This window comes from Haliaeetus albicilla, chromosome 25 (genome assembly GCF_947461875.1).
Source record: "Haliaeetus albicilla chromosome 25, bHalAlb1.1, whole genome shotgun sequence".
Taxonomy (NCBI): Eukaryota; Metazoa; Chordata; class Aves; order Accipitriformes; family Accipitridae; genus Haliaeetus; species Haliaeetus albicilla.
The window spans coordinates 10,857,428-10,871,777 of record NC_091507.1 but is presented as its reverse complement, the minus strand read 5'-3'; positions in this window follow the sequence as shown (position 1 = coordinate 10,871,777).

Below are 14,350 nucleotides of genomic sequence, written 5' to 3'. Positions count from 1 at the left end.
GATTAGAATAATATTTTTACAGCAACATGAAGGGGAATGGTATCTGAGATCATCCCTGTTTTTATTGGCACTTTAGTTATGCATTATTTCCCTAAGTTTATTTGCTTTCTTTCCAACACTAGTTCTGTGTCTTATGATTTTTACTACTCCCTTGTGCAGAATGACAGGTTCCGTTCCTGCATGTTCCTTCATGCTTGCTGCTCTCCAGTGTTTCATTCACATTTATTTCTCTACCACCTGGCAGATATTCCTGAATGTTAAACTGCAAAAGCTAAGTTACATCTCACATTTCCCTTCCAGCAAGTTTGCATCGACAGCAATACTGTAATATATCCATCACAAGGAAGCCATGGATATTCCTTTTCCCTCAGCACTCCAGGAGTTCCTCTTGCCTCTCTAGGTATTCAACAGCAACTGTCCTGTAAAAGGTCTGTGATTTGCAGTATTGTCTACTAAAAATACTACAATATAGTGTTTATCCTGATCAGCAGCTTTGGCTTTTCAGCCTGTAGTGTTTCACTCGAGGAAGTTAGAATCACCTTTGCAGCCCAAGGAATGACATTAATGCACCCAGAGAAGCTGTGTCTCTTTCCTACAGCCTGCAGAAGTGACTGTCGTGCTTACACCTACTCCTGAGCAGCCCAGGCTGGAGAAGACAAATCTTGCTCTGGTGCTGTCAGAGAGATACAAGAAAAAATAAGGAAAAGTAGATTTAGGAACAAAAGAAAACGGCAATTTTCTTTTTAATGAAAATAAACAAAAACTTAACTGCCAAAAAGATCCCTGTATTTAAAATTCAGATTTATGTAAGCCAAGTGAAAAAACCTACAGTACTTGGAAGAAGTAATTGGAGAAGACAGGTGAACTTTAAAGGTGTGTTTCTGTAAGATTAATCAACACGAATTATGGTGAAGAAGGAGACTGTCTAGCTAGGTACACTGTATTTCCTGACTGTCAGCAGAACAGCGTATCCACTGTTCATAGGTTATGCCTGTTCATAAGCTGTAACTGGAAAGGAGCAGTTGCTTTTCATTCGTCTAATGTTCAGTCAAGCCAATGACAATACACAGGGTTTCCGGAGATGTTTATTAAAATGGCATTTGCAAATGTCATACATTTTATTATCTCTACTGGGCACCCAAGTGTTTCATTAAAGCCATGAAGACAAGATAGGACAATGAGAAAAAACAGGAACATATAAATAAAATATAAGGGAACTGTCCTTCCCAGGAAGTTTCTAAACAAGATACAGTGGCGTTAATTAAGGCTCAGGGTCCCATCCCAACTCAAAGAATGTGGTTGTGGTCAGTTGAGCCTGGCTGGATGCCAGGTGCCCACCAAAGCCATTCTATCATACCCCCCGTCAGCTGGACAGGGGAGAGAAAATATAACAAAGGGCTCGTGGGTTGAGATAAGGACAGAAGAGATCACTCACCAATTACCATCACAGGCAAAACAGACTCAACTTGGGGAAAATTAACTCAATTTATTGCCAATCAACCAGAGTAGGGTAATGAGAAATAAAACCAAATCTCTAAACACCTTCCCTCCACTCCTCCCTTCTTCCCAGGCACAGCTTCACTCCTGAATTCTCTAGCTACGCCCCCCACCAGCGCAGGGGGATGGGGAATGGGGGTTGTGGTCACTTCAACACACCTTGTCTCTGCTGCTCCTTCCTCCTCAGGGGGAGGACTCCTCACTCATCCCCTGCTCCAGTGTGGGGTCCCTCCCACGGGAGACAGTTCTCCATGAACTTCTCCAACGTGGGTCCCTCCCACAGGCTGCAGTCCCTCAGGCCGAGACTGCTCCAGCGTGGGTCCCTGCAGGGTCACAAGTCCTGCCAGAAAACCTGCTCCAGCGTGGGCTCCTCTCTCCACAGATCCACAGGTCCTGCCAGGAGCCTACTCCAGCACGGGCTTCCCACGGGGTCACAGCCTCCTTTGGGCTTCCCCCTGCTCCGGTGTGGGCTCCTCCACGGGCTGCAGGTGGAGATCTGCTCCACCGTGGACCTCCCTGGGCTGCAGGGACACAGCCTGCCTCACCATGGTCTTCACCATGGGCTGCAGGAGAATCTCTACTCCGGTGCCTGGAGCACCTCCTCCCCCTCCTTCTGCACTGACCTGGGGGTCTGCAGGGTTGTTTCTCTTACATGTTCTCACTCCTCTCTCCAGCTGCCATTTCTGTGTCTCCTGCAACTTTTTTGCCTTCTTAAATCTATTATCCCAGAGACTCTACCACTATCGCTGATTGACTCAGCCTTGGCCAGTGGTGGGTCCATCTTAGAGCCGGCTGGCATTGGCTTTGCTGGACTTAGGGGAAGCTTCCAGCAGCTTCTTACGGAAGCCACCCCTGTAACCCCCCCCCGCTACCAAAACCTTGCCACACAAACCCAACAGAGTGGTATATTTTTTAAATCAAACTGAGAAGATATTTCAAATAAGTTGTAAGAGAATCAATCATATGCATGAGTCTTCTTTCCACAGCACAAAAAACAATTTCAAGAGGTTTTTCTGTTTTTATTTGATGGAAGCTTTCTTAGAAATATTAATGTCCCTATCTCCTACATTAGCTGCATTGTAATGGCACCTCTCAACTTTTGGTACACCAAAACTCCTTTCCCACCATTTTTCTCTTTTAGGACCCTGTTCCTGATTAGAATGTATCTGGAGTTTCCCTCTCAGGTAGCTGTATGGGAAACACAATGTGGTAATGATCTTAAGGTTATAATCAGAGAAGGTCATGAAAGCCCCCCATATACTTTAACAATTTCTGGCAGGATAGAAATGTTCTGCTTATCTTCATAAACGAAAAACGGTTAACCTCAGATTACTTTTTATAGGGCTCTGAAGAAAACTGACAAAACTGAAAAATTAATGTGGAAAGTCACCTCCACTCAAACAGTTATGGCTGTGTTGTCTGTATCTAAGGAAAAATTAGGGTGGTCGGTTACTGGAACAGGGTCCCCAGGGAAGTGGTCATGGCACAAGCCTGTTAGAGTTCAAGGAGCACCTGTGTGATGCTCTTAGTCATATGGTTTAGTTTTAGGTAGTCCCATGAGGAGCAGGGAGTTGGACTCAATGATCCTTACGGGTCCCTCCCAACTTGAGATATTCTATGATGCTATGACATTCAGGCAATACAATCCTTCAACACCTGGAAATCTGGCCATCTACTGTGTAAAACACACTGCTTTACAGTTATTCACACCTCATGCCTCACTAATGAGGATTGCTTAAACATCATCACAGAAACAAACTTTATATGAATGAGATCAGAAATAATTTTCACCTTTACCAGCAGTGCAAGCAACACAGTGGATCAGAGACCATGACATAACGTCAGCATAAGAAATGTCACTCTATCTTACACTGTTAAGCTTTATTAGCTCACTGCTTTTGAGGCTATCGACCTTTCCAGTGCGTATTTGGCACAACAGTAATATTTATATAGTAATGAAAACCATAGGTGACTCTAATGTTTTCACCTCTTCAGACATCTTTATTCCTCTTTACCAAAGTAAATAGGTCTAGAGCTGCATTCAAAAACATTCTGTGCAGGTTCTTAGTCTATGCTTTGCATGAGGTAAAAATCAGTTTAAAAACCTCCACATGGAAGTATACCTGGTTTGAACAAGCTACAGATACTGATATTGTTAAAAGAATACACTCTGTATGTTTCTTTTTCTTAAACAGTATTTCCTCAGAAAACAGAATGCAGATGCAACCTCACTTTCTAGTGGCATCCTTGCTTTACAGTTAAGATGAAACTAAGTGGGAAACTCCAGCCACGTTCATCTTGCCTTGCTCTAGACAATTACAATATGCATGTCTACTTTTGAACTATGCAGAACAGACATTTATATTGGGATAAGAAATACCACGCTTCTAGAGGGTCTGTTTCCCTCTATAGACTATAAAAGTAGTATGGGGTGGCTAGCCTAGATAGAGGCACTTAGGAAGAGATTCAGTTACCTAAACACAAGTGCCTATTACCATTTTAAATCTACCAAGTTATCTCACCTTGTTTCCTGACCTGCCCTTCTGTAGGTCCTGTATCATACATAACTGGCCTGTGCAGAAATCTCAGATAATACTGGGTGTCTAAAATGGCCCTAGACAGCTATGTTTGGCAGCTGAAACCTGTTCCTACACTCTGAGCCTCTGAAATTTGGTGAGATGAATCCCACCACTTGCTTTACAATTGCATTGGTTGGACCCTCAGAGAATGGGTACCAGGGTATATGTGGAGCAAAGCACAGGGTGCCATGGAGACTTCCGCCTAAATAAAAACATCCAGCACCATTTTAGGAAACATGCAGTGTCCAAAATGTGTGGGTGAGGCTGGCAGAAATGGCAGGGGAGTGAGTGTAGGGCTGTATCCTCCAGGAATGGCACCTAGCAGCCAGAGGGATATCTCCAAAGACTTGAAACAGGAGTAAGTACCGATGTTTAGACAACTGAATCACCTGTGGGAAGCATTAGGCCAAAGATTCAGACATCATCAGGTGTCTATGACATAGATATAAGCCCGTATGCTACACGTCTAAGTTCTCATTATCGTCAGTGGTGATCTAGATCTCCACTTGGTTGCCTATAACTAGGCCACTGAACTGACCAGTAAAGACAGAGAAGCCTAAAGATGTCTGTTCCAGTGATGAAACATCAGCATCTGAACCATCCTTGGAGGATGAGATGGATAACTCACTAGAGTACATGTCCTGTACTGGCTCCATCCTGGGAGCTTAGGTGTCTGTCTCACATATGGACACCTACCATACCTGGAATTCAGTGTCTCAATCCAGAGCTGAATCTGACCCCCACCTTTTGGGAGTTTTCTGGGATCTCCTTCTATTTCTGTGCCTCTAGAAATGGATAAGATATCAACTTTCTACATCTAAACATTAATGTCAGCTCTCCCAAATGTCTCTCAAACTTCTTGCGCAACTGATGTTCCTCTAAAGCCAAGAAAATGTCTCTCTTCAAAATCTAGTGGAGTAAATGCATCATATAGCCTTTTCTGGGAAATCTGCAAACCAGTACCTCTCACGCACAGAAAGGCAGTATGGAAAGGCAGCAAAAGAATACAGTGCAGTCTCCCTTTCTGGGAATCTCTAAGAGATGTTTCTGTTGCACCTCTCAGCTCCACGTCTGAGCTTTCACCCTGCAGAACTCTACATTCACTTTCCTCAAGCAGCAGTGGGAAAGTCTTCTCCTTACACCCCTGTTTTCCAGGATATTAGCTGACTTCTCCCTAGTTTATGAATTCACATCCCTCATCCAGGGACTTCATTAGTTGATTTCTTTGGGTAACACTGTGGAGGAGCAGGTCCTGTGGACTGCAGCTGGTGTCTTATGATGCTGATAACAGGCAATCAGCTGTTCTTGTCTTTGCTTTGTTAGTCACCTGTTATTGCCACTTTAAATCCCTGTCCAGCACAAGATACATGATAGAAAGATAACTGTGCTAGCACAGAACAATTTGGTGATTACAAAAAACCAGAATTTGTAATTTGGTATTGATAAATCTATACAGAAACACTGGTGTGCTACATCTGATATACACACCTGCTCACACATTACAGTGATGGCCACAATAAATGAATCTTTGTGCTACAGAACAGGAATGCTCATACATTATTCAATTATGCAGAGAGTAAGTAACCATGCAAAGTTCCAGCTCCTTTTTTCACTTGAAAGGCTTGTGTGTCCCCTCCATTTCAACCCCATTGCTCTGCAAAATGAAAGAGAAGTCATTTTAATTTTAAGAATGCAACCTAAGTGTTGCTTGGCAACACCACGGGTAATAGCTGGTCCCTGTCTGGCCTGGAGCATGCTTCTTCAGAAACACTTTATGTAGGGATATCTCTTTATTACCAAGGATGGTTATTAAGATTTTTTTTTTTTTTCTCCCTGGCCATTTAATTGCAAAAGTTTTCTTTCAAAAGCAACATAATCAGAGGAATGTTTTTGCTTAATTTTAGGAAGTAAAGTGTTCATACTTCACATAGAACCGATTGGGGGAAAAAATTTGTAATAACTTCCCAATGCACAGTTATTAGCACAACCACCACAGCATACAAAACTTCCCCTGTTAGGAACCTTTGCACCATTATGTGCTCTGACTTCTAAACCCAATACATATTTTTCATGCATGACCACTAATTATTAATGCTATAGTTTCTGTACAAAGCAGAGGACCCACTGTGTCTTTTGTCTCCGCTGATAACAGGACCACTCTTCCATTCTTCAACTATTTGTTAAAAGAAGAAAGTGGCTTAGGTGTGAAAAAGTCAGCACATTTATTTCAGTTTTTAATGAAATGCTATTAGGTGTATGTGAATTCCAGACAGGTATTTTGTGGGATCATTTTTAAAATTATTAACCTTGCAGAATAGCTCAAGCTGAAAAAGATAATAGAGAGTAGCTGGTCTAGAGCTCTAGAGAAAAAGCTCTTGAGAAAAGTGTTAACAAGAAGGTGCTTTCTACCATGAATACCAAAGACATTTTAGATTTAACCTCAGTTAGGGAAGGTGACTCCTCAGAGAGTGGATATTCACTCTATCTAATGTGGCATGTGTGGATATACTAAGAAGCTGGTCTGGGAATTTGACCCTCCCCTATTAATGTAGGAGTAGGTTAAACTAAACAAGCAGGTCTGCAGACACTGCAGGAAATACCTTGAGAGGGAGAGATTGGTATGTCTGAAAACTACTGCCACTAAACTCACAAACGGTAACAATCAATCAGCCTAAACCACTGTATTCAAGAAACTCATGAAGTATCTTATCAATGTTAAGCAGATAACAGCTTTTCTTTACTGAGTCTCTTCTTAGCCTATTGAGAAGCGCCCCCAGCAAGTCCTATCTGAATGAGGAAGTCACCAGCACAGAGCGCTTGGCCAGAGGTTGGAGGTATATTACCACAGGGTTTATAGTCTCAAACTTCTTTCTCCTTCTTGAGTACCATCTCACTAATTCCATATTTCAGTTCATCACTTCCACTACAGGATCAGGTCTGAGTTTCCATCCTTTTTGCAGAAGATAAACTGGGCCTAGAAAAACTTTGCAGTGTACACTTTATTCTCATTAAGGTTTTACTAGACTTCTCAATTCATAGAAACGAAAAGAAACAGATCCGCTCCTAGTGCAAATTTCTACATGCATATTGATTCACTATTCAAATGTGATTATCTGTACTGGACTACAGTCTTTTTTTTTTAGAAGTCCATTATGGAATACCTTTTGCTGAATATAGTTGCAATAATGTATTCTTCAGATTGCAAACTACACACAGCTGGAAACTGTGGACTTTGAGTAAATTAGAATATCATTCTAAAGATGAGGCTAGATTTAAACATCAGATTTGCACCAGTGTCTGTTGAAACACCCTTAATGTGTCTACAGGGCACAATAAACTGCAGTTGTTCTGCACAGTTTTGAGTAAAAAGGCATGATTGTCAAAGCAAATTAATCTCATTGAAAGACAGCTATACATTCTTCACTGTCCATTTATTTCACTCAGAGCCTCAGATAATCTCCACATGGAAGTCAAACATAACATTACTTACCAGTGCAAGTCATAATATAACTAGTTAAGGTGGCAACTAGTTAAGGTGGCAACTAGTTAAGATGGCATTATTTTCTTTGTGCTACACACAATTAACAATTATCCAGGCAAAAAAAAAAAGGTAAAACTCCTCTGACAGAAAGATATTTTACTGGTTATCAAAGAATTCAAACATTATCCAGTAAAGCCTACTAAAAATAGCAGTATAAGAAAATTCTGGTCGTCTTAGCTATTATGACATACAATGTATGGTGATTAACACAAAGGAATATGCACAGGGTCAATTAGCCAGTGAGATGAGTAACCAAAATTAGCAAGTGATCATTATACCATTTTTACTGCATCCTCTTTTCCCCATTTTCTCCTGCAATTATTATTCAAGTTTCTTTAAAGTGTTTGTGAGATTTTTGGAAGGATTATTTTCAATAGATTTTTTTTATTACTTTTATCACCACAACTTTATGTTTGCCTTAATCATTTATTCTTATTTGACAAGACAAATATTGCAAGACATAGGACAGCTTCACCTCTACATCTCTCACAAAAAGATGGACTCTGTAGTAGAAGGGAGCCTGGGACAAAGCTCTGAAAAGTCTAGTCACTGACACCATAATCATGTGCAATCAATGCAAGGTTACACATAATAAAGAGAAATGGTATCTTAAGATGTTTGAGGAGCCGGAGAAATGTAAGTGCTAGTGCAGTGTTGGTTACACAATTCATGAGATATATACATTTCTTGTCAGCTATTATTTGAAAAGATAAACTGAATTTGGAATAGGTGCAGAAGGAGATGCTAAGATAGTAGGAGAATGGAGATTATATTATCCAAGAGGAGATTAGAATAATTGAATGACCTCATCTGACGAAGTCTAGGCTGGGAGGAATGATGGTGAAAGCTTACCAGAGAGGCAAAAGGACATGTAAGGAAGACAGAAAGACAATACTGGCACAAGGAACAGATGGGTTTAAACTGATCATGAGCAGGGTGAGACTGTAAGTTGGGAGAACAATTGATCCTAAATACAGGAACAGCAATACTCTGGAGCAAACTGTCAGGAGGCAAAGGTGGGGAGAAGGCCCTAAATAAATTTCAGATTGAGCAGAATAAGCTTATAAATGGGAGAAAACAGCACGGCTGTCTCTCCTGGCTCTGTATGGGAGAAGAGCCAGAAGGTGCCAGCCCCACTTCCCACCCCTGCGTGTTGAGGTCAGCTGGGGGCACAGGCCAGCCGGCGTGGCCGTCACCCCATCACCGTGCTGTGCCCACTAAGGGCAAGGCTAAGGTGCAACAGCAAAGGGTGGGAAGGGCGGCCCCAGGACTTGCTGCCCTATCTCACGGTGTGCCCGCTCACCCCCAGCACCGGAGCATCGCGCCAGCTCTGCAGCGGGAGCGTGGTGCGGGGTGGCACTTCCGAGGTTCACGGGACGGAGGGAAGTAATGTGAGGGATTTACAGGGTGGGGGCATCCCACTGAAGCAGCAAATTGGGAGGATTAGTCTTTCATGTCCAAAATAGAAATTACTTTCAGTCCAGCACCATATCAATTTGAAATTTTCTGCAAATAAAAAAGGTCAGCCAGTAATATATTTTCATTGGCATCACTGGGACGGGTGAAGTGAGTTACACAAACCAGTGAGTATATTATTGTCACCTTAAAAAGAAAAAAAGACTACTCCTCTTTATCAGACCTCACTTAAGTGGCAAGTTCAGCCATCCAGAATCAAACAGTTATTTAAACACAGAAAAGCTTTTTACAGCTGTAAATATGAAAATAATAGATGTATACCAAAAATGAACCAGAGATAATGTTGCACACTGCTATCAGGGCAGCTGTTTTCAGCGTCCTGGTCACATTCAAACTTCCTCAAAATGCTACTGTCATTCGAAAAACTCCCTGTATGAGTGACAAACTCTTGTTTGTCTTAAAAAACATGAATACAGGTGAACACTGCACTCTAAACTGTACATTACATATTTCATCTAAATCCAGTTTGGAGTATAGTGTTCATCTGGATACAGTGCTTGGATAGCAATTGCTCTAAAGTACTTGTACAGTCCAAACAAATTTGAGCTATTAATTCTTACTTCACAGAATTAGATCTGATATGGATGGATGGGTTTTGTCTGTCTCCCCTTGATTCATCTCTTTGGTCAAAAGTCATGCTAGAAGTCTATGAATATGGAGGGCTTCTTTTAATGAGAGGGTGCTAGAAGGGAGTAAGGGTCCATTGCAGAAGAACACCCACAGGGAAGAAGACTAAAACCTTGTATAAGGTGTCATATATGTTTTACTGGATAGTTAAATTAAAATATGCATTTAGCCTTAGCTATTAATATTATTCTTCCCCTAAGAACACAATTATCTACTTGGTTTTATAATCAAAGAAGCCTAACTTTACTTAGTTGAAATCAAGTTGCTACAATTTATTGTTCAAAATTTATTTTTCAGATGTTTTAACAAAACTATAGCTGTCCTCAGAGAAAATCTTCCCTTTCTGGGGCCAAAGGCCAGAACAAGGCCTGCACACTAGTTCAGATCTCCAAAGAAGGCTCACATTTCAGTTTGTGTCACACCACCGTTCAGGGAGCTTTGGAATAGAAACAGAGCATGCCATCTCCTTGAGAAGTTAAAATAAAGAATGTAGTTATTTCCATATTTGTAATTAATTCATGACAGCCTTTTATCGATTATTAACCTCCACACGAAACTGTCTAAGACCGTTTAAGAGCTCCTCCTTGAAGTTGTCTGAAGTATGTGATCATTTTTCGGCATGACTCCTCCTCGTGTGCCTTGCAGATGCACTACATGATCTGTCAGAATCTCTCTATAAAGAAAAATTCATCAAGAAGAAATCAGTTTGCCACCACTATAAGGATTTTGAGAGGCATACATTTGCCTAAGCACCCATCTATGAACAAAACCATGGGTTTTGTTTCTTTTTATTATTCTTGTTTAGCTCTTCTTTAACCATGATGTCCTATTGTTGCCACTTAACAAGTCACCAATGAATCATTCGGTGTAGACTTCTCAAATATTTAACCTCCACACCAAAGTTCCCACTCTTTCAGGCTTTTTCTGAAAGACCTGATATATGATTTTAGAAAATCCTATCTTCCTAGTATAACTGATTGACAAATTCATGTTAGAACTAATTTTATAGTTCTTATCACCAACTCCCACCATTACAAATCAGACACAACCAGGTTGTCCGAGCCTGGAGCAGGGTGCACAGAGATGTCAACATTCAGCATGTACTGTGCATCTTCTCAAGCCTATGCAAGCGTGTCCAGGATAAAATCGAGGCATAAGCTACTTACCTTTATCACACCTATTAATAGTTTCCATAACAGGTTTTGCACAAGATATGCTAAGAAAATACTCTTTACTCATTCTTTAATGAATCAGCTTCTGAAATATGAGCCCGTAAGTGGCTCGTGTCTCCACAAACCCGTTTGAAAATCCTGATGTATCACAGAAGTTGGTAATGCAATAATAACCCAAAGAAAAAGTGTCAGCATGACTCATAGTAGCTTCCAGAAGTACATGAGAAAAATAGATCATCAGTACAGTGACACCACTTCTGTCCTCTATGTAACTGTCCATAATGACCTAAGAGCAAAGAACAAAAGAAATCATTGCTTTATTGGTATAGCACACTTTTGTTCACCGGAAGTTTATAATTGCTTCAGTGAGTTTTTCAGAGAGTTCATCTCTTTCCACTTTCTGTGAACAAGATTGAATGACTTGTTCATCTCTAACAGAAATATTAGGAGTCAGGTTCTCCGCTGCCTTGTGTCTTCCATTGCAAAATAAATACAAACAACCTCATTTTTATTTAATAGCATTTTTTCCTTCTTCAAAGGGCATGAGTATCTTAAAAAGGCTCCAGGGAATCTAGTGCTATATATTATTTATCTAGAGAGAGTTTTCAGTTCTCCAAGCTCTTATGTCACAAGCCAGAAATCAAGAGGCAAAGCTGTTAATTATACTCCTGTTTCAAGACTAGACTTTCTCTCCAAAGCTGAGCCAGAACTCATTTAAGCAGTCCATGGGAACACCTGGCCTTCTAGAAATGTCATTGTGTCACTGCCCATGTTATAGGTTTTCCTTGTCAGATGGGCCATAAAGCCTGAATCTTTGACCGTTTTCCAAACTTCCACTGAGCATATCTTTGCCAGAAATAACTTTCCATAGTTATTCCTATTTTTAAGTGTTTATAAGGTCATCACTATTATAGTGATGGGGACAATATAGCTAGACAAATGTTATAATATATACTATGCTATAAAGCTAAAACATAAAGGGAAACTTAATTAGCACGTAATTCACTGTTAACTTCATATGCTATTGTTTCACAGATTTCCTTTATTCAGCTGTGACCTGTTTTCCCTCTCTTTCTTCTACCCTTTTTTTATTTTTTCCTGGCCCAGATGTCCACCAAAACACAGCACAAACAATGACAACAAATAGAGGGAAGAAGCAGAGCTCAGTGAAGCATGCAGAGAAAGGGTTAGAAACACAAGCAGTGAGCACTGGCAACAATTCTCTGAGTTTGTTGCCCTGATTTCCAGTATTTTAATGAAGCAAAGCAAGTAAATCTTAGTCATTCAATAATTCTGTAAAGAGCTGAACCAAGCATAATGGATGCAAGGACGTGCCTTTGACAATCTTTGGAGAGTTTTGCATGATAACTTTGAAAAATGGAAAATGTCCCTTTTCTGAGATGCCGAATTCATTGTCCTTATGTGAATACTTCACTGTCAATGTTGTAGAAGGCTACATTAGTTTTGCAAGATGGAAGGGGACTTAAAAATCTGTCTTGCATATTGTGACTTACATCTAATTTTAATGTCAGAGATCCAGTATGCGAAGAAAAAGAAGTAGGAACTTTTCTCTGTAGGGAAGATGAAAAACTTAAGAAATCTGACATGGTCCCTGAGCATCTTCAAGCCCCTGCAAACAGAGCCATTAGGAAGGAAGTAACCAGATCTACAATGGCATATTTTTTTAATATCTATGCAGTCTTCCAAGGGCAGTATTTGATTCTGGCAACTTTATCAAAGCTTATTTTGTGCACTTAAAACTTGTAGAATAACCAATGCCCTTTTCCAGGTTTGCACTCTACAGGCTTTCAAACCAAACAGGAAAACACTGGGTTTAGTCCTCAACTTCGTTATGGATTTGGGGTGGGTTTTTTCACTCTAACTCATACAAGACTCATATAAGACAGACTTACAAAGGACCTCAGAAGGTCAATCCCCACAGCTGGGCTTGCTAAACATATGGCATTCCTAGCAGAGGTTTCTAAAGATCTCCAGTAAAGGAGATTTTGTTATCCCCCTAAGCAATCTCCTCCAGTGCTTACCTTCAAAAAGTACTCAACAGTGGGTTTAGTCCCTTAGAAAGGATACCTTATAAGCGGTAGACTGACATCCTGAAAAAATGAACTTTCTGGTTTTATCACAAGAAAGTTTTAAAAATCCAAGTAATAAAGAATGTATTAAAACAACACAAGCAGCTGGAATACTAAGGTTTCCTAACCTGCGTGTTATCCTATATCTGTGCTCCTATTTACTTCAACACAGCACAAGAAACATGGGAAATAGTGGCCCCATGTCCAAATTACATCATTTGTAAGGATAAAACACAAACACAGGGAGCATGGGGCAAAGGACCTTGTTACATACATAAGACCTCACAGCCCGGATGTAACTCTCAGGTTTCCTTGTTGACACTAGATCTGGCCAAGGTCTGTCAACTCAAGCTCAACTGAAATCACTGGAATACCATAGCAGGTGTCATCTTTAGCACTACAGCAGGCACTCTGAACACAGCCGCAGGTGCTACAGAAACCCAGGAGTTAAAACATCACTTGCAATAGATGTAATTTATTAGAGTGCAATGAGTATGCCCCAAAGGAATACATTCCGAATGAAAAATGTGAAGGGAGTAAAGTGCAGTCAGTTGGACCCTGGTTGCACAGATAATTAAAAGGAGCTCCCACCATTCCCTGAGGATGCAACTTGTTCCATTATCAGGATATAGTTATCATAAACCTTCCCCCCTTAGTTTTTTTTAAAAAACTTGGTATCAAATCCTTTGAAACATGTGGCAAAAAAAACGCAGTTATGCTCTGAAGTGCTGGAAGACAATGATAAATGAACAATGTAACTGCAGAATTACTAGTGCCTTTTAATAGCTAGCAGGGACATACTCAGCAAATCTCAGAAATGTGATTCTTGGCATGCCATGGGCTTGCAAAAAAAGGAAGGGTCTGTGTGAGTTTTTCCTGGTTTTTAGGGAATTGTACTTCAGTCTTTTCTACCATCTAGTGAGTCTGGCTCCAAGCTCACTGAAATAAATATGGCAGCCAATAAAATACATATGATAATTGCTACCACCTCTCTTAGGCTTTAAATTGGGGGTTAAACATTGCCTGTATGTCATCTCCACTTTTTTTCAAAATGCAAGGGTTTATTTGGAAGGGAGAAGGAGAAAGATAATAGTCTTTTGTTGATCTTCAAGTTAAGATGCATGGAGATGATTTTCATGCAAAAATACAACAAAATTTTCTATTATTAAATAATTTTTGTCTATTTAAAAATGTATGCTTGCTGTACAACAGGCTACGTGAGTCCTTATTTAAAGAAGTAGAACTGCCAGTAGCCAGGATAATTATATTTACTATGAATGTGAAGATGAATGGGAATCATTCAGCTGACAGGACTCTTCCTTCTGACTCAAGCTCTAATAGTTTTCATAGGGCAGTGAACTAAAATCT